The sequence below is a fragment of the Asparagus officinalis genome, chromosome 4 (assembly GCF_001876935.1).
Source record: "Asparagus officinalis chromosome 4, Aspof.V1, whole genome shotgun sequence".
NCBI lineage: Eukaryota > Viridiplantae > Streptophyta > Magnoliopsida > Asparagales > Asparagaceae > Asparagus > Asparagus officinalis.
The window spans coordinates 137,871,616-137,890,181 of NC_033797.1; positions in this window are offsets into that span (position 1 = coordinate 137,871,616).

Sequence of the window (18,566 nt, forward strand, 5' to 3'; positions counted from 1 at the left end):
ATCTGCTCTCTGTCCTTTATTTCGTGCTTAGGGAGGTATTTATAGGGGTATCAGTGCACCACAGTTGAAACGGGGGCGAAATAACCGACCAAGTATTTTCTCTTTGGCCGCTGCAGTCTACACTGCCGCGGCTATTGGCGCGGCAGTATAGGCTGCCGCGGCCAAAGAGACGGTTATCAGCACGTTCCATCGTACTTGAAACCGCTCTCCCACGACCTTTAACCACTTTTTTTCGTGGTTTAACTCGCGCCTTAGCCGCGGCACCATGTCCTGCCGCGCCACAGTGCTGCATGATGACGTGTATATTGTTCTTCTATTTTGTCTTGAGAGGTGTTTGGATGTCCGTAAATATTTTTTGACGCCTACAGATACCCCCTCCAAAGTATCTCAGACTCATCGTTTTTTAGAGAGGGGTCTGGGACACTTTGGATATGATAAGCTTTCCTTGCAATTTCTCCAGTGCTTTGTTGAGGAAATTGCGTAGAATGGTCTGTGAATGGCTTCAATCCTTGACTTCTTTATCTTTTAGCTTATTCAGTGCTTTGTAGAATAGCTAAGATTCCTCCGGTGCTGTGTTTATCGCGTGGCCGTTGTCGAAGTCTTGAATCAGAACTGTTGTTGAAAAATGGAGAAATAGTTTATACTCATATGCTCTATTGGAGTGTTCGGGAAACAGTTTAACCTCATATACCCGTTGGGAGGTTCAGGAAGATGCAGTTTATACTCATATACTCATCGGAGTGTTCGGGACTGTATTCCAAATACAGGGTGAGATGTATTTGTTCAAATATCCAAAAAATTATCTTGCATGCACAGTGTTTCTGCGAGCCAGAATGAACCATGTTGTGTTAGCTGCCGTGGCAGCTTATACTGTCGCGCTTGAGCGCGACAACATAGACTGTCGCGCTCGAGCGCGACAGTGTCGAGTGCCGCGCAGTCCCTCGGCCAGTCGGGTTATAAGGTTGCTGTTGGGCTCTTTAGGGTTACTTTTACCCGCTTCTTTGAGTTCGAAATTTCCTCCAAAGTCATATAAAGGGATTTTTTTTTGGCTTTCCCCTTCTTCAACTCTTCATATTTGGGTTATTTCTTGCTCGAACAAGATCTAGGGTTCTGAGCCTTTTCTTCAATTTCCTCACCTTTCGAGTTCGATTCCTTCTATCCTCTGGTAAAACCCTAATTTTCCTTGTTCTTAGGTTGATTTCACTATGTCTCCCAAGAAATCCAGGGTTCCCAAAGGGAAATCTGCAGCACAGGCGTCTGATGAGGTTGAGGCTGCCGCTGTATCGTTCGGAGGTGAGCTTTCAACTTCTTTTCTATCCAAAATTGATGTTTTTTTTTGTATAACCTCGTTTGCCTCCTTTGAGAGATATCCGGGAAGAGTTGACATCCCCCATCGAGGGGATTGATACTGAAAAACTACATATCTTGTTCAATCAAGATGTGTACCACGGCCAAAATACAATTTTGGCTCAAACCCTTGTTTTCCGAAACAAGGGGTGCCATTCAGTTACCGCGGCAGCTCGTACTGCCGCGCCTGAACGCGACAGCGTATACTGCCGCGGTAACGCGCGACAACAATAATCGCTGCGGCTACTTAGTGTGGGTTTTTTTTATAGTTAGCCTTTTTGTTCAACTGTTTTCCAACTTTTCTTTGTAGTCCCCTTTCCCTCTGTGGCCTTCTCTGATAGAGAGGACCCAGGCCAGAGTGGTACTCTTCACGCCTCCTTTCGCGACGACTTTTTGGTTAGAGAGGCTCACCAGTTTAGTGAAGACTGTGATAATACTGTTCCAGAGTTGATTCGTGAGGGAGGTCGTCGCACTCTGCGCGCTTTGCTGACTGACTCACCTTTAACTCCAACTAGAGATTCTACCGAACTGTTGAAGAAGCCTGACTATCTGTTCGGAGATTCGATAGAAGATCCAGACAATCTCTGTATTTCTTCCTCCATTCCCTCGTCAATATTCAATTCTGCAATTAAGGAATCTGGCTGTTTCGAGAAAAATGGCGTGGCATCTAACAGAAGATCATGAGCATATCCATTGTGGATTTATTGGCAATGATGTCAGCGCTCCTGGCTCCACCGGCAGGCATAATGTCCGTAGCATTCACCCAGGGATATTTGGACCAGATAGCGGGCCCCAGAACGAACTGATGATAAGGGCCAATACTGTAAAGAATAGGCTCGCTCGGGTTGGCCGAGAACTCCCCATTCCAAAATTTAGATGTTATGGATGGGTTCATTCTCTTCCCGACAAATGGCGGGCTAGGATGACCAAGTATGTACTCAATCGTTGGGATCAAGAGTTAAGGAATTTGGGGTTATATGCTCCGATCCGAGCCAGCATGCATGGTCTTCCAGTCAGCGTAGATCATTTCCTTGCTTTGTTTGAGTCTTATATTCCGGAGGCCAATACATTTCTTACCAAGTATGGGGAGTTAGGGCTTCCGCTCCACGAAATGATGCGAGTATCTGGACTGCCATTGGGGAACACTCCTTATCAAGAATATTTTCCCAACAATCGTCAGCTCATGAAGATGAAGAAGGTTGGCTCTCCTGCTTATGACATACTCTGGGAATTAACTTGTCACTATCAAATAGCGATAGCCAAGATTGAAGTAAAGAGTAAGAAGGCAGCTCGAGTTAGTTTAAAACAGTTCGCTCACTATTTGTTTCAGAATCTCGAGAGCCCGACCGGTGAAGCTGTCTGCGAATCACCGATTCTGACCCCTTCTGACGTTAATAGGCTGATTACAAAGATTAATGCCCAATCTTATAGAACCGAGTCATCTGAAGGCGGTTTTCTTAAGGGCACTAAATTCAGCACTTTCTTATGGCAAGCCACCAAGAGAATGAAGCCTGCGACTCTTCTTTCTGGTTATCTGGCCATATGGCTAAAGAAATGTGTAGTGCCGCATCAGTCTTCCGAGGCGCTTCCTCTTGAGGTTCTTCTTCCCGCCGTGCAATTAGCTGTTGGGGGTAGGTTATCCTTACTCTCCGCTATGATCGCTGACCTCCATAGCGGTTTGCGTAACCTATCTACCACTTTTACCAAAGTGGGTGCTGAGCCTTCAACTAAAATTCCATTGTCGAGCGTCGAACTGCCGTACACATATTTAATGGCGTGGCTAGTTCTCCATCGAGCGGACATGATGTCAGCACCTGACGCGTCTGATCCAGAAATCCCATTGTTGCAGCTCTTAGAAGGATGTAAGTGGTTATATCCTTCCCGACCGTGGATTGACCGAGTGAGGCAGTTCAAGAATGCCAAGTGCTGGGAATTTTACAAGTGTTTCCCTCAGTTTTCTGGTGCCTATAATGATACACTCATTGACGAGGAAATGCCTGGAGCTAACAGGACTTCTCTCGACGTGGGTAGCTTCCATTGGCTCATGAACATTCGCCCAGGCTATAATGTTTTTCGGTCGAGGAACCTTTGCAGGATTGAGCCTTATTTTCCTTGCCGTTTTGCTCGACAATTCGGCTACGATCAACTATACATCGGGAATCGCAACAAATGGTTGATAACCTGCGGGAGCCTCATTGATGGAGTACGAGCCTGGTTCTGGAATGTTGCCGGCTGTACCGGAGCTCAGTTTAGTCTGCCTGTCGCTGAGCCTGGCCTTCATTTAACTTTCCTCTACTGTCGGTGGGTTTTAGCCGCCAACACTCCTCTTGCAAAGAAGAAGCTTCATGAATTGGAATCCGAGGCTGTGGTTCGGAGAATTATTAAAAAGGACAAGGAGCCCGCTACCTCTTCTCGTAAAGGAAAACAAGCAGTTGATTCCGAGGAGAGCGACGACTTCGAAACATCTAGTGAGGAGGATGAGACTAGAGATGAAGCAGAAGCTGATGTCCCCCTGTCTCCTGTGGCTCACAGAACTCGTCGAGCTTCTTCGCCCAAATCACCTGGTGCTCCTTCAAAGGGTATTAGAATGAAGGAAAAGAACATTCCCCTATCATCCTCCAATAAGATGACCGTGAGATGGCCTGCTCAGGAGGAAGAGGCAGAAGAAGAAGAAGAAGAGGTTGCCCCACTTCTTAGCAGGAAAAGATCTCGGCCTACTGCTCCTTCTGAGGTTCAACCTCAGCCAGCTCAAGGAACCGAATTGCGTACCAAGTTTAGACATGAGAGCTCTGAGGTTCCTCGAGATTCTCGTGCCTCGAAGAGGATTAAAAAGACGGCTCATCGGCAACGCCAACTTTCTCCGTTGTTTGAGGAGAAGTTCACTCAGGATCTTCCAGTTGATGAAAGGGGTAAGATCTCATTTTTATATCCTTTTCGTTATCTTATCTTTGAATGTAGCATCGTGTTTATCCTTTTACCATTGCAGCTGAGCCAGAAGAGGAAGGGGAAATCGTGCCTGAACCCAGTTTCACTGAACAAATACACAAGGCTATGAATGAAGAACCCTTGACATGGACATCGCCTCTCCTCCAGCTACCACATCGACCTTGCCAACCGCTGACACAGGTACAGATGTTTTCTCATTTGGGGGGTATTTTCGGAAGATAAGTGAATCGGAACGTGTTCCTCTCCTACTAACTTGTGCGCTTTATCTTCTTTTAGTTAAACTAAAGGAGGTGAGTGTGGATAGTAGCGCTGCTGACCCCACAATTGTTATTGAAGGTAACCTTATTTTGTTTGCTTTGATTCTTTCATATCTCTTGCATTTATGTTGACGGATTCTTCTACTTGATAGACATCACTGTCAACGAACCGAAAGGCATAGAACTTACCCATGATATGGGTATCGGAGATTTCGATAAGCGAGACTTCGATCTTGACATTTCTGAAGATGTACACCAGGAGATCTCCGATATACTATCGACTCCAGTTCCATCCGCTACTGCAGGACCAACTACTCGAGTTGATTCAGCTGAAGTAGATGCATCAAAAGGTATACCCTTTTAGACTCCAGTTTTCAACTGTACTTTCATCTGTTATTGTTCTTGAAGGACTGAAATAAGAATTTTAGACGTAGGACCAACTAACGAAGTTGATGCGTCTACCGTCATTGGTGAATGTGATCAACCTGAAGGTCTGGGTTTCTTACTTCTGGTAAGTCCCCCAGCTGAAGTTGAACCACCAGCCACTGCTCCTCCAACTTCTGCTATTATCGAAGCTGGACCTGTTGTGCCTTTCACTCCGATTCCAGTGGATCATGAAGTAGGAGGGTCGAATGTTACGGTAGAAGAGCAACCTCCTGCTACCTCAGCTCAACTTGGTACGTCTTATCTAATTGTGCTTCCCAGTTAGATTAATACTTGCGGAGTGTTTATTCATTCTTTTCTCATTGACAGAACATGCTCCTCAAGATCTTGGCGACTTAGACCCGAAGTCGTCAAGAATTGTAATTGAACAACAGCTTGACGTAATGAATCCACCGCCCAGCATTACCTCTACACAAACTTCGGATGTCGTGGAGCAGGTCTCAGCCTCGACAAGTCAAGGTAATCCAGCATTATCTCTACACAAACTTCGGATGTCGTGGAGCAGGTCTCAGCCTCGACAAGTCAAGGTAATCACACTTTGAATTTGGGATAATTCTACTCATTATCGTATGCGAACGTGTATATTTTATATCTATTTCTCCTTGCAGATCTTTCTTCATCATTGTCCGATTGCATTCGAGCTTTATTGGCAGATGAAGATCCGGACAAAATTGCCCTTTGCATTGACATCCAAAGCTTCATTCTTTTCTTAAACGCCATGGTTGATCGGATTCTCCTTAAAGGTTCACCATTTGAACTTTTCCAGAAGTCTCTCGATCATCATGTGTCAGGAATTAAAGAACAGGGGTGCGCCGAATTGTCTAACTCTCTTGAAGCTTATTTGGTTGATCTTAAACAACACATCAAGCAGTTGCAGAATTTCCGAGCTAATGGCGCGTCTTCTTACATCACTTCCGAAATGGACCTGAGGCTACAAGCATGGCGTGATTCTCAGAAATCTGTTGAATCCGAACTTCAAATACTGAAGACTCGTATTAATCAACTTCGGGTAAGCGCCTCCAAGAAGACACAAATCAAGGCAGATCTATATCGTAACTTGGAATCGCGTCGGGCAGTGGTAGCCGAATTAGAAAAGAGACTTGCTGAAGCTAGAGAAGCTTGTGAAGTTTTAGAGTCTGATCTGGCGGAAGTAACTCAAGCTGAAGTGAGTACATTACGGCAACTGAATCTTCAAGACAAAATTTTTGCTGACAAGGAACAAGAAGCCGCCAAAATCCGCAGCATCGATGAAAGGAAATTTAAAGCCAATCTGATACCTGAGCTCGAACTGGCTTATGCGACAAGGCTTTCCCAATTAGAAGATGAACTCCGCCACTATAAATTATTGTAATTTTAAGAACATACATTTATTTTTTATGCTGTTTTATTTGAACTCTTTTGGTTAATACAGTGAACTTTCTTGTTTATTGAGATTTTATTATGACTACTCATTCTTGTTTAGAGTAAATAATCATAATATTTATAGGATTTTTGGCAAATCCTCAGCCATCAACGGATTTGATATGCCTTTACCGATTACCGTTTGAATCGGGCTAGTATGTGAATTATCTAAGTCCGTTTCACATATAACGTTGCGCTAAAAGAATTAAACTCTTTTAGACTTTGAACTATCATATTGAATATGTAGGCTACATGTGTTAGATGTAGGCTTATCTCTAATAAGGGATAGAGATAACTTCCCCCATGTGTGGGTATGAACTCTAGTTGACTTTCCTTAACTGTTTTTCTTTTGGGACAGCGCCTAATTGAGGTGGTGACAGACTCGACTTCCTTCTGCTTTTCATTTTCATCTTCATATCTTTTTGAGCGATGTCGAGAAGAAGGAATTGGGCCACTCCCAGTATCATTGAAGGATGTGATCGTATCACCCCCAGTGTTATCGATGGGTGAATCAGTCTTGATAACCATATTCAGATTCGGACCCTCGTTATTTGTCCTATCTGAAATAGGCGTGATCGGTGTAGCGCAACAGCTAGACCCAGCTTGATTTCAGATTCAGACCCTCGTTATTTGTCCTATCTGAAATAGGCGTGATCGGTGTAGCGCAATAGCTAGACCCAGCTTGATGGTCAGATTTAGGAAATTTACACCTTTCCGCTTGTAACTCTCTTATTTGTCGCATAGCCAATTCCATTTTACCCTCAAATTCTTCCTTCTGCTTGATTAACGCTTCTTGAACTATTTGAGTGAGCTGGTCAGGAGTAATGGTGAACGCATCTCTAGTGTTTTTAGAAAGACATGATAACTCGTGTAGAGTTACTTTCATTATCTCGTCCAATCGATCGATCGAAACGAGACTGCCTCGGAACTTGAACCTCTTTGTATCGAGGTTCTTTCTCCTTTTGCTTATCAATCCTTTGAGGCTTCTCGGTTGCTACAGGTGGACTTATAATCACCCCCAGCTCCATCAGAGTTTTAGAAGGTACAACTTTCACTATCCCCTGTTCGGCTAATTGCTCGGATGCATACGGGTGGTTGAAACAGTGTTCATTTCCACTCTTAGTAATAAAAGATTCCTGTTCTCCTTCGGAAAGTAGTAGGACTGGGATTTCTTCATCGTTCTCCTCGGGAATCACAGAGGCTCCGTAACAAGATTTCTCTTTTCCTTTGCCTTTTGACTTCTTCTTTGACGTGGATGTTGTCCACTGTTCATCTTCCAGCAAATCTGGATGAACCCAAAGGATTTCGCCGTTGGGGGCTGTGTGAGATACAAGCCCCTTCTAGCGCTGTCCATGAGGGTCATCGTTGATAGTCTGCATCTTGACCTTTGATACTGGCTCGGCTTGAAACCAGGACAAAGGAACCGATCCGAAGCTAATAGAGACCGCGTTTGCGCCTACCTTCTTCTCTTTTGGCTTCGGCGTCACAATACCAACATCAATTAATGTTTGTATCTTGTCTTTCAAGACATAACACGTCTTAGTTGGATGGTGAACCCTTCTGTGATATGCACAGTATTTCGGGTCATTAATCTTCATTGCTTCTTCTTGGTTTGTGACTGGTGGAAGCTTGATCTTGTTGTTCTCTAACAAGTATTTGAAGATGACCGGAACTTCATCATCTTTGAAAGAGTATTCCTTCGGAAATCTAGGCTCAGAAGTCTTGGGCTGCCTAGGGGGCTGCTGATTCTGATTTGGCGCCAGTTAGAAGGATGACTGCTGCGGTTGTTGTTGCGGCGGCTGTTGCGACGTTTGATGTGCATCTACAGCTGCCGTGGACCCTCTTCCTCTACCTCGAGGATTAAAGTTCTGCTTTTGATTATTAGCTGGTGGCAGACCTCTCTCCAGATTCTTTCTCTTGAGAAATGTGCGTCCACAGCGGCTACAGACCCTCTTCCTCTGCCTCGAGGGTTAAAGTTCTGCTTTTGATTTTGATTCTGATTATTAGCTGGTGGCAAACCTCGCTCCAAATTCTTTCTCTTGAGGAAGCGTTCAGCTTGTTCACCTCTTACTTTCATCTCTTTCCAAGTTTTAGAGGGAACAACCCCCACCACTTCTAATACATCCAAGGACAGATTATTATGACATGTTTGCAGAATAAATTCCTCAGTGAGTGGATCTCTGCAGTTCACCGCTTTGTCCCGGAATCGTTTGACAAAGACATCAACCGATTCCCCATCCTTCTGCTTCTCATCCAACAACGTGCCGATCGAGACTTCCGTGTCGTCGTCGAAGAAATTGGTGAGGAATAACTCTTCCATGTCTGCCCAGCTAGTGATACTCCCAGGCTTAAGGCGTCGGTACCAATCGAAGGCAGGCCCGCGAAGGGTTCCTACGAATGACCGGACCATCAGGGCTTCGTTCCCAGATATTGCGCCGAGATGCGACTTGAAATAGATCAAGTGCTGAGTTGGTGAACCCCTGCCATCAAAAGGAGTAAAGTTAATCAAATTAAATTTCTGGGGATAAGGAATCAGGTCCCACTCCCTCGGGTACGGGTATGGGATGCCCGTTTTCTTCACTTCTTGAGCCGTCATCAAAGCGTTGACTTTGCTCTCAAGATCGTGCATCTTCTTGTCCTCTTCCTCGCTTTTCTTCAAATAGATCTGTGGAGGTTGAGTGGCTGACTTGGTCGGATCGCTTCCGGAGTTGTCTTTATCTGGAGGAGGATCGTCAAAGATAGTTTCATCCTCTTCATTACGCCGGCTGGATTCTGCTCTTTGGCTTGATTCCGGTTGATGTTGTTGAACCTGCAAATCTCGCATTTGCTGCATAGTCAACTCCATCTCGGTCTTGAACTCAGCTCTGATTTCTTCGCGTTGTTTAGCCAACGCTTCCTGCAGCATTTGAGCCAATTGATCTGGCGTGATCGCGAATGATTCTCTGACTCGTCCAACACTGAATGCGGTATCGTCCGATGCAATGGCTGAACAAGTATCTGACATTTCTTCATCTGAAAATAGCCCCTCGTGCATTTTCCTGTAGTCTTGTCGTAGGTTGGCTCTTCTTTGTAATCGCGCCATCCTTTGAGAAAGACCCCGCTCAACTCTCCCTCCTGGAGAGAAATCAGGGTCGGGATTGACTGACTTTTGCTTCCCTTTGTTGGTCATGTTGATAGTGACCTCGGGGAACTCATCTTGTCGGACTGCCGGTTTCTTTTTGTTGAAACGTCTCATCCATTGGAAAGTCTTTGGAATACAGAGACTCTTGTTGAATCAGTCTTGGAGCATCCGCATTCCGTCAGCACTGCCTTAATGAGTCTCTCACATGCACAATGGGACTCATTCTCTCGGACAATCCTTTTTCTTGAGTTCTTCTTCTGATAGTACAGCTCGTCATTATTGTGATTCGAGCAACCTATCTTTTGCCTCTGAACTTTGTTAACAAGCACAGAACGACTAGTCGTCGCTTCTGGGCGATCCAAAGTTGAATCTTTAAATCCACCCCCTTGCAGGTGTGGAATTTTCAGAGGTCCTAAACGAGAATGGACTGATATTCTCTCATTTCAGACCGGTGTAGTTCTGACAGGAGGGTGCTTGCGACCCCCCGTATATGAAACCACCAAGGGTTTATTCGCTGGACTTGGATCTTCTTTGACTGGGGCTTTGCCTCGATCGTCAACTAAAGGACCGAGGCGATCTGCTATAGTGATCTTGAATTTAGACAAATCTGGGCTAACCCAGGGTTCCACTGGTGATGCTATAGTAGAAGGGTCAGGATCAACTGCAGATGTGGTCTTGCGACAGTGATGAACATCGCGATCAAACGAAGTACCGCGGCGACCCATACTGTCGCGGTTGAGCAAAGTGCCGCGGCAGTTATGACTGCCGCGGTCGAATAAGTTACCGCGACAGTCTGAGCTGCCGCGGCCAGAGTTTGCACCCTTTTGAGATTGTTGGGTGTTTTCAATCTTTGGAACCCAAATTTTGCCGTTCTTTGATGGCTTTTCAGGCACCATTTCTTTCTTGTTCCTCTGCGCTTGTTGACGAAGGGCACGAGCACGAGCCACCTTTGCTTGGCGCCTTTGTATGCACTCTTTCAGGGTAGAACGGGCTCTTTTGACCAGAGTCCATTCCTCCGTCGTAAGTTGTGCAGAGATGTGATTATTTTGCCTTTGAGGCAACTGAACCATCTTTTGATTCCTCGACTTTAGGTCCGTATAATAATGGACCCCGTCGGTTTGCTGTAAAGCCTTTGCCAATTGACGAGCGCGACATTAACGCTGTCTTTGACGGGCTCTCTTCGTCAATACTGGTTCATTTTGATTCAGTGACTCCTTAACTGGTGCGGGGTCACTCGGAGCAGAAATGTTACAGGCAGATTCCTTGGAGAGAACTTGGCAAGAATCTTCGCCTGTGGTCTTCATCGGAATTGAAGACTTAGAAACTCTCTTAGGAGAGGAAATCTTCCTACACTTGCGGGGCGAGGGAGATTTTGAAGATGAGGATGACAGGTACTCCTCAAATTTGGCTTGATCGAACTCATATTCGATCTCTTCGGTGACGATGATCTTAATCGGCTGCGACACTACGGCCTCGGCAGCGAGGCCGCTGGCTCCCACTGTGGTCGCCAGTTTGTTTTCAGCGAAAGTCGTTTCCATTGCAGATTCTATTAAACTTTGATGTGTTTACAAGAAATTACAATGAAAATAAAAGAAAATATAACTCTCGAGAAAATAACACAGGAGTTGTTTATCAACTACTGTTTTTGTGGGACTTTGCCTGTGCCGGGAACGCTTTAGCTCGTGGACCACCGATTCGTAGATCGTGAGATTGTTTAGGGATCTCTCCTTCGTTTATCGAAGTAAAGATTTGAAAACGAATATCTTATCGATGTAAGATGTTCGTTCTTCCAAAGATCAAGTCTGAGCTTAGATCTCTAGGATTCACCGCTGCCGCGGCCAAAGGGACGGTTATCAGCACGTTCCATCGTGCTTAAAACCGTTCTCCCACGACCTTTAACCACTTTTTTCGTGGTTTAACTGCTTGTCCACATCAGCACACGTTCTATTTCTGATACGCCGCCACGTGGACTCTAAAAAATCATCGAATAACTGCCTTATAACTGCCATAGCATCCTTCTTTAATTGCCGCGGCACTGCAGGTTGCAGCGCTTAAGCCGCGGCACCCTAGGCTGCCGCGCCTTAGCCGCGGCACCATGGGCTGCCGCGCTTTAGCCGTGGCACCATGGGTTGCCGCGCCTTAGCCGCGGCACCATGTCCTGCCGCGCCACAGTGCTGCATGATGACGTGTATATTGTTCTTCTATTTTGTCTTGAGAGGTGTTTGGATGTCCGTAAACATTTTTTGACGCCTACAATATCATCAAGTTAGGGGTTTTTTTTGGGATATAGTGTGGATTTCAAGTTTTGGGATGTAAAAATGGTTTTTTTTTAGTTTTGGTATTCCATATACCTTGTTTGTTTCAAAATTAGTTTTGTGATATTGAATCCCAAAATTATAAAAAAGTAATATAATTTAGGATTTGTAAAATCCCCTCATTGAGTTGGGATATGGGCTGGATATCTGACAAAACCTGCCAGCTCATTTTTTTTCTCACCTTCTAAAAACCAAAATCCCCCTATTCTCATCATCGTTTCGGTTCTTCTCCCTCCTCTTTTACCCGCCTCCTCTATTTCTCGCTACCATATTTTACTCGTCGCCTCCTCTTCTCGCTTCCTGTTCTTACCTGCCACCTCCTCACTCTGTTACTCCAGTCACTGCTTTCCTCGTGACCCTCCTCTTTTACCCGCCTCCTCTTTTACGCACCGCTTCCTCCATTTCAGTTGTATCTTTGGTAAAGAACGAGTATTTGGACGACAAAACTTGGATTTGGGCGAAACTAATTTGGGGATTTCTTTTGATTCTGGATTCTAGGGTTTCAGACGATTCATTTAAATCCCGTAGGTATAGATCTTGCACCCCCTCTGTAACGCCCCGCCCTGGAATCCCAGAGTCGGTACGCTATTAGATCTGATGGACTGGCCTCACAAACCATCACATGTCTTTTCAGCATGTTTTGTCCTCACTCTCGCGCTCCCTGGAAAACTTCCTAGGGGGTCACCCATCCTAAAATTTTTCCAGGCCAAGCACGCTTAACTTTGAAATTTCTAAGAGTTGGGTTCCCGAAAAGAAGATGCATCTTGGTGGTATGAGTATTCCAATCAAATCTATCAATACTAATCACATCACCCTCTCAAGGGTTGGGGTATTACACCCTCTCTCTAAATATCTGCTTTGATTTGTGTTAGGGTTTTGTAATTATGATTTGGGTAGATTTCAGTTGATTTTTGCTGTTTGCTGAGTTTTAATGCATGACTGGTTACGATTTTCGGTAGATTTGAGTTTTGATGCATGCTGAGTTTCAGTTTGCGGCTGAGTTTTGATGCTGGGTAGATTTGGGTTGATTTCTATCGATTTTATAAGTTGTAAGATCTGAAATAATAGAGAGCTGACAACATACCACATATGTGCAACGTAAAGTTGAAGTTGATTATAACTCATACACTTCTTGAGTCTAGTTATCATAAGCACAACTCACTTTTTGTGAAATTTGAATGTTGTAAGATTCAGGTATCCATGCATAGTTTTTATAATTGATATTATTTAAATGCATATATCATACCTAGTTTTGGTGAAAATCAAATTTTTTTTCTTGGTTTTGGTTAATAGGGTAGTTGTCCCTACATACAGAAATGTGTCTTTTGGTAAAGATCTGGCTGTCGTTTATATGATGGTCCATGACTGCCTGAATTTGGTTTAAATATCGTCACAAAAAATGCACTTAACTAATCATGTTAGGGTGAACCTTTTCCTTTGTTTAGTATAAGATGTGATTAACTTAGATTAAATTGTGCCTTGCTATTCTCTTCTACTATTTTTAGTTTTCATTTTCTATTTAATATATATTAAATAAAACCATAGGACAGAAGATCGATATGGACCCTGCTATTAGCTATTCTCATCATTTTCATGAACCAAACTAGAGGTTTGTTGGATGTAGTATTGCATGGACAGTTTGACCTACTGCGATTGTGGCATGAGTTACTTCATTATGTATTGAAGTGATAAAGTTGGCGCAACTATTTTCAAGGACATGTTTATGAGGGATATTTTTTTTCCTCTTCACATACATAGCTCATGCATGAAATTAATATGCCATGACAAGTATTACTGAGTACGGAGTTATAAACTGGTACCTCAATATGTGTATTCAACCTTTCCTTAAGATGTCATATTTCGTACATCTTGTAGTACACATATAACAAAATAATTTGTTTTCAATATTTCAATTCCGCTTCATCTGAACTTAACTTCTTGAACATTGTTGATTTCTATTTGCTATCCAAGCACTTATTTAAGATTGATGCATAGTATTTATACGAGAAATCTTTTTTTTATAGCAATGTAGATGGATGATATTGATGAAGAGATGTTAATGAGGATGACTTCTAATGCTACTATCTTTGTGGTGATTTGTGTGTTTGCTTGTTTAATGAGGATACATAGTAGAAGAAAATCAATCACTTATCACCCTAAGGTGGAAAATAAAGAGAAGATAGAATCTAGAGCTAGACACATAAGTCGTGCTATTGCTTGTATTCTTGGGTCCATCTTACTTGTTTACGGCTGCTTTCTTGCAGTCTTGGTTATATGAGTTGCTTGCTTTGATAGCAGGAGAGTTTTGTTTCATTTTTTGCAGTTGGTCTGAGCTTACTTGCGGCTGCTTACTTGCGGCTGCTTACTTGCTGATTATATGAGCTTGTTTGTAGACTAGTTACTTGATAGTAATATGACTTCCTTGCAGCCTTGGTTTGTTGTGGGTTTTAAGTCCAATCTGAGCTGCTTGTATTCTTGGGTCCAACTTGCTTATGTGTGGATAGGTTTTGTTTTATTTTTTGCAGCTGGTCTGAAACAAACTGAATCTGAAATAAACTGAATCTGAAGCAATATGAAACAAGCTCACAAGCAACCATTAGAAAACAAACTGAATCTGAAACAAACATGCTGAGTAACTTGCTGGTTATATGAGCTTGTTTGCATACTTTGATGGCTTTCTTGCATGTGAGACTCATTTTTTGTTTGCGGTTGCTTGCTTGCAGCCTTGATTATTTGAGCACTGAGCTTGTTTTTGAGCTTGGTCGCTGAGCTTGGTTGTTTTTGATGGATTTGTGAGCTTCGATTAAGTTCAGTCTTCATAGTTTCCATAATTTCTCGTAAGGGACATGTTATGTGTTGTGGATGACACTTGGTTAGAGCTTGTTGCTTGTATCTCTGGGTGCAGCTTGCATGTTTGCGGCTGCTTGCTTGCAGGTTTGATTACTTCAGCTTTTGCTGCTGGTTACTTGAGGCAATACAGGTTTTTAATTTTCGTACTTGTTTGTAGCCTTGGTTATTTGAGTTTGGGTTAATGTTTGAGCTTGTTTTTGATGGCTTGTGAGCTTGGTTGTTTCGGTTTTAGTTTGTGTGAGCTTGGTTGCTTGTTTTTGATGGATTTGCGGTTATGATGATTGGTCACTCTTTGATAAGCTTTGTTTTTGATGGATTTGCGGCTATGATGATTGGTCGTATTTTGATAATGCCACCTACAATGGGATGTCATTGTTTACAGGAGGCGTTAAATAATAATAATGCGATCTACATTGCTTTTGCAATTTTTAGAGGAGGCAGTCCATTATTTGAATGCAATCTACAATGCAATTTCATTATGTAGATGTTGAAAAAATAACCATTTTCTGAGCCTCTATGTTATCATTTATTTTTACATTTTATTATTTACATTGTCTTGGGTTAATTATGACTATTTATGACAGTTTATAGCCATTGGAGTGTAAATTTAATTGGGTATGCTTACCCCAATTGAATACAATTGTATTTGTTTTTTTTTTGTGGGAGATAAGCTCACTAAAGGTTCTTATTTTCACCAATCATTATTTTGGTAATCCTAAAATTTGTTTGCTACAACTATGGATTTCAAATTCCAAAATTTGTTATACGACAATTTGAGTTTGAAACAAACAAAATATTATAAATTATAGTATTTCAAATCCTAAAATATTGATGAAACAAATAAAATTTTAGAAATCCCAATCTATGTTAAAAAAACTTATGGATTTCAAATCCCATGGTGAAATCCATATCCTAAAATTATAGGATTTGAAACAAACACCCCCTTAGTTGATTTAAATCACAAAATATAAATTGTTTTTTCTGCTGTTACGTGTTGATCCATCATTAGTTTATTATTGATTATGAACTATAAAATTTTGAACTCTTAACTCTATCCATGGAAGGATCACCATTCGGAATATGTCCACGCTCATAATTTCTGTTAAAATCAACCTTTACCTTTCTCTCGCGACAGTCTCCAAAGGGGATGCAAATGTTGGATAATTTAACGATCTAGGAATGAAAAATTAAACTAGAAATATAGATCTAAATTACCATTCACCATCGAAAGACAATGGAAGTCTTCTCCTCTCTCCTCCCGTAGCCAACGATGGGAATTTGATCTCTTTTCTGCTTACGGTTGAGAGGAGAGACTCCCACCTTTTATATAGACTAGTTCTTGTGCACGTGCAATGCACGTGGTTAACTATCAAAATTATTTTTTATTTATTTTCTTACTATAAAATAAGTCAGATTTATTTTGAGTTAAAAATCTATAAGCATGGTTTGTTACATTTTCCATAAATTTTATTTAAATATTTTTAAATATTTTATGAAATAGATGATTAATTTTGAAAATCTCTTCGGGCCAGGAATAAACAACTAACAAGTTTGCAAGGGAAGATAGGGTAACATAGTACATTCTTAAAAATTATTAATCTTTATTTAGTTTGTTTATAATGATAGGATCTCATTATTAACTAACTACAAGGCCTTGTACGTTATTTTTTTTTGTTGGACGTTCTACGCAGGCAAAGGACTCATGTGAGTCCTCATCACAATGAATGTTATAAAATTTAAGTACAAAGGAAAAAGGAGGGTTGATCAATGGTGTATTTGGTGAGGGGAAACTCCAACAGCTTAATTTGGTATGTGGATATGTAATAAATGGAGATGGAGAATGGTGGTTTTGAAAATAGTGGGTGCGTATGGTACTTAATATGTTTTTTGTTTGTGTGGTTTTCTTCGTTCATTTTCAAGATATCTGTGGTCCTGTGGATATATATATATATATATCCATACATGAAATTTATTTTAATCAACACCCATGTGTAAATATTACAATTGGCATTGAGATTTAAGATATGTGTGAGATTCTCTTTGATTTTTATACAAACAGTATCTATTTAAATAATAATAGTATAATTAATCTTTTTGATCTAAAAAACATACAATATAAGTAATTGCTTTAAAATAATCTAATCTAATATAATACAAAGAAAATAGATAAAAATTATGTGAACATTGTTATAATTTCATAATTCATAATTTTAAAAAATCTAATATAATCTAATCTAATAAGAAGAAAATAACAAAAGCACATATATGTTGAAGGAGATAAAAGTGCTATAAAAATTATTGCAATTTCTGATCTAAAAAAAAGATCAAACATACAATATAATTACTTGCTTTAAAATAATCTAATCTAATATAATAAGAAGAAAATAGACGAAAGTGATGTAAAAATTGTTGATATTTCTTGATATGAAAAAAAGATCAAATATAAAATATAATTAATTACTTTAAAATAATATAATCTAATCTAATAAGAAGAAAATAACAAAGGCAAATATATGTAGAAGGAGATGAAAGTGCTACGAAAATTATTATAGTTTCGGTTTATAAACATTGGTATGTGATGTTGCATGTGAGAGGATAACAATTGTAAATAGAGTTTTATTTAAATAATAATAATATAATTAAACTTTAAAACTAATTATGTAGTGTCGCGAACTACTTGAATTTTAGTTGTTGAGAGATGACAAGTTGTGTCCTCATACCGCAACCATTTATTTTAATTTTCCTTTTTTTATAATTTTTAAAATGTTTTTGTCTCTTTAATTTGTTTGGTGGATTTTAGAAATACTTTGTCCACATTATGTACATTTGTATGTCTGCGTTGTTTCGGAGTTTGACCTCTGCAGCGAACATTATTTGTCTCACTAATTTGTTTGGTTTTCGCATATACGCCATTCATCTTGTATACATTTATAAATTTGGCATTTAATAAATTCATTTAGGTTTATATTTCAATTTAAACTATATCATTATCTTCATACTATGTATATCCAATAAGAATTCATCAATTTATCAACTTACTCTTACTTAATGGATTAATTTGAATTTCAAGGGTATTTTTGTCTACCAAAAGATTTTCCCGAACTCGTGCTTTTAAAGAGAGTATGATATTTGTGATTAACCCTACCCATCATGGTTTAATCACAACCGTGAGATTACACTCCGAACGATCCTATCATTTAGATATTCAAGATAACCACCCAACTTGATAAACATGAAACTTGTCTAACCAGACCATGTGGTTAGCATCTTGATCCTAACTTGAATCGATGACAACTTTAAATTAAATCCAAAATCGAGTAGGTTGGGCCACATGGGTTCGTTGGATTAATCGAACCCAACAACAAAATCATACGAATATTGCAAACGGGTTAAAGTTTGATGTGATACATATAAGAATACATGTATGAATACAACATTTTTGGTCCATTCTGAGTATTCTTATCAGTTTCGCTTGTATCCTTTTAGTTCTCTTATCTGATCCCTACTCGTAATCGATGTTTGAGAATATTGATGGTTTTAGCGTGTCTTAAATATTTTGCGCATGTGTTAAGTAATGTAGATAGAGATAACTAGTTCTTTCTTTGTGCGATGCACGGAGCTCAACATTGCATTCTTGTTGCAAGAAAGCTCAGATTTGGTTTTCTTCAACTCAGAACAAAATGAGTTAGCACGGTCCAATGTCATCAGAACTCTCTACACTCATCCCAAAAAAACTTACCTCTTCAATGAAGAAAAACTCTTATCTAATGCATAAGAACCGTAGTTTTCCTTGAAAAATATCTCATGTACATAATTTTATCTACCCATGTGAAAAATAACTGTAAACACATTTAGGAGGATTTTTTTGATAAAATCCTGAAGTTA